Below are 3,555 nucleotides of genomic sequence, written 5' to 3' on the forward strand. Positions count from 1 at the left end.
AGATATGGCCCGTGTGTGTAGGAAGAACAGTTCTTTTGTTCTGAGCAAGCTCACTGTTCGGACCCCATAGGAAACACAGTAGAGTAGAAGAGTGCTCTTTTCTCAAAAGCAAAGTGTGTTTCTTGTAAGGCGAGCTAGCGTTTGTTTCCCAGTCCTAAATGGAGTGGAATCACATGCAGTTTCTTGTCCTATGAGCAAGAGTTGTTTTCTGGTAAGAAGAGTCACTATTGCACTGCCATTGCCATACACAGGACAAATAGCACTGGCGTCTGTTCCAAGCAAGTACAGTGTATTGGACTGAAGAGGATCTAGTGTTCTTGTCAGTTTCCTAAGCAGAGTGGAACTAGATATGGCCGTGTGTGTAGGAAGCACAGTTTTTTTGTTCTGAGCAAGCTCACTGTTTGGAACACATAGGAATCACAGTAGAGTAGAAGAGTGCTCTTTTCTCAAAAGCAGAGTGTGTTTCTTGTAAGGCGAGCTAGCGTTTGTTTCCCAGTCCTAAATGGAGTTGAGTCAAATGCAGTTTTTTGTACTATGAGAAAAAGTTGTTTTCTGGTAAGACAAGTCACTATTGTGCTCCAATTGCCATACACAGTGCAAATAGCACTCGCGTCTGTTCCCCGCAAGTACAGTGTATTGGACGGAAGAGGAGCTACTGTTCTTGTCAGTTTCCTAAGCACAGTAGAACTAGATATGGCCGTGTGTGTAGGAAGCACAGTTCTTTTGTTCTGAGCAAGCTCCATGTTCGGACCCCATAGGAAACACAGTAGAGTAAAAGAGTGCTTTTTTCTCAAAAGCAGAGTGTGTTTCATGTAAGGCGAGCTAGCATTTGTTTCCCAGTCCTAATTGGAGTTGAATCACATGCAGTTTCTGGTCTTACGAGCAAGAGTTGTTTTCTGGTAAGGAAAGACACTATTGCGCTCCCATTGCCATACACAGTGCAAATAGCACTCGCGTCTGTTCCCAGCAAGTACAGTGTATCGGACTGAAGAGGAGCTACTGTTCTTGTCAGTTTCCTAAGCAGAGTTGAACTAGATATGGCCCGTGTGTAGGAAGCACAGTTCTTTTTTTCTGAGCAAGCTCACTGTTCTGGCCCTATTGAAAACACAGTAGAGTAGAAGAGTGCTCTTTTCTCAAAAGCAGAGTGTGTTTCTTGTAAAGCGAGCTAGAATTTGTTTCCCAGTCCTAAATGGAGTTGAATCACATGCAGTTTCTGGTCCTACGAGCAAGAGTTGTTTTCTGTTAAGAAGAGTCACTATTGCACTGCCATTGCCATACACAGGACAAATAGCACTGGCGTCTGTTCCCAGCAAGTACAGTGTATTGAACTGAAGAGGATCTACTGTTCTTGTCAGGTTCCTAAGCAGACTTGAACCAGATATGGCCGTGTGAGTAGGAAGCACAGTTTTTTTTTTCTGAGCAAGCTCATTGTTCGGAACATATAGGAAACACAGTAGAGTAGAAGAGTGCTCTTTTCTCAAAAGCAAAGTGTGTTTCTTGGAAGTTGAGCTAGCGTTTGTTTCCCAGTCCTAAATGGAGTTGAGTGACATGCAATTTTTTGTCCTACGAGCAAGACTTGTTTTCTGGTAAGGAAGGTCACTCTTGTGCTCCCATTGCCATACACAGTGCAAATAGCACTCGCGTCTGTTCCCAGCAACTACAGTGTATCGGACTGAAGAGGAGCTACTGTTCTTGTCAGTTTCCTAAGAGAGTTGAACTAGATATGGCCCGTGTGTAGGAAGCACAGTTCTTTTGTTCTGAGCAAGCTCACTGTTCGGACCCCATAGGAAACACAGTAGAGTAGAAGAGTGCTCTTTTCTCAAAAGCAGAGTGTGTTTCTTGTAAGGCGAGGTAGCGTTTGTTTCCCAGTCCTAAATGGAGTTGAGTCACATGCAGTTTTTTGTCCTATGAGCAAAAGTTGTTTTCTGGTAAGACAAGTCACTATTGTTCTCCAATTGCCATACACAATGCAAATAGCACTCGCGTCTGTTCCCCGCAAGTACAGTGTATTGGACAGAAGAGGAGCTACTGTTCTTGTCAGTTTCCTAAGCACAGTTGAACTAGGTATGGCCCGTGTGTGTGGGAAGCACAGTTCTTTTGTTCTGAGCAATCTCACTGTTCGGACCCCATAGGAAACACAGTAGAGTAGAAGAGTGCTCTTTTCTCAAAAGCAGAGTGTGTTTCATGTATGCGAGCTAGCATTTGTTTCCCAGTCCTAAATGGAGTTGAATCACATGCAGTTTCTGGTCCTACGAGCAAGAGTTGTTTTCTGGTAAGGAAAGTAACTATTGTGCTCCCATTGCCATACACAGTGCAAATAGCCCTCCTATCTGTTCCCAGCAAGTACAGTGTATTGGACTGCAAAGGAGCTACTGTTCTTCTCAGTTTCCTAAGCAGAGTTGAACTCGATACGGGCCGTGTGTGTAGGAAGTACAGTTCTTTTTTTCTGAGCAAGCTCACTGTTCTGGCCCAATAGGAAACACAGAAGAGTAGAAGAGTGCTGTTTTCTCAAAAGCAGAGTTTGTTTCATGTAAGGCGAGCTAGCGTTTGTTTCCCAGTCCTAAATGGAGTTGAGTCACATGCAGTTTTTTGTCCTATGAGCAAAAGTTGTTTTCTGGTAAGACAAGTCACTATTGTTCTCCAATTGCCATACACAATGCAAATAGCACTCGCGTCTGTTCCCCGCAAGTACAGTGTATTGGACGGAAGAGGAGCTACTGTTCTTGTCAGTTTCCTAAGCACAGTTGAACTAGATATGGCCCGTGTGTGTAGGAAGCACAGTTCTTTTCTTCTGAGCAAGCTCACTGTTCGGACCCCATAGGAAATACAGTAGAGTAGAAGAGTGCTCTTTTCTCAAAAGCAGAGTGTATTTCATGTAAGGCAAGGTAGCATTTGTTTCCCTGTCCTAAATGGAGTTGAATCTCATGCAGTTTCTGGTCTTACGAGCAAGAGTTGTTTTCTGGTAAGGAAAGTAACTATTACGATCCCATTGCCATACACAGTGCAAATAGCACTCGCGTCTGTTCCCAGCAAGTACAGTGTATCGGACTGAAGAGGAGCTACTGTTCTTGTCAGTTTCCAAAGCAGAGTTGAACTAGATATGGCCCGTGTGTAGGAAGCACAGTTTTTTTGTTCTGAGCAAGCTCACTTTTCGGAACACATAGGAAACACAGTAGAGTAGAAGAGTGCTCTTTTCTCAAAAGCAGAGTGTGTTTTTGTAAGGCGAGCTAGCATTTGTTTCCTAGTCCTAAATGGAGTTGAATCACATGCAGTTTCTGGTCCTATGAACAAGAGTTGTTTTCTGGTAAGGAAAGTCACTATTGCGCTCCCATTGCCCTTCACAAGGCAAATAGCACTCGCGTCTTTTCCCAGCAAGTACAGTGTATTGGACTGAATAGGAGCTACTGTTCTTGTCAGTTAACTAAGCAGAGTTGAACTAGGTATGGTCCGTGCGTGTAGGAAGCACAGTTCTTTTGTTCTGAGCAAGCTCACTGTTTGGACCCCATAGGAAACACAGTAGAGTAGAAGAGTGCTCTTTTCTCAAAAGCACAGTGT

This window comes from Peromyscus eremicus, unplaced genomic scaffold (assembly GCF_949786415.1).
Source record: "Peromyscus eremicus unplaced genomic scaffold, PerEre_H2_v1 PerEre#2#unplaced_32, whole genome shotgun sequence".
Classification (NCBI taxonomy): domain Eukaryota; kingdom Metazoa; phylum Chordata; class Mammalia; order Rodentia; family Cricetidae; genus Peromyscus; species Peromyscus eremicus.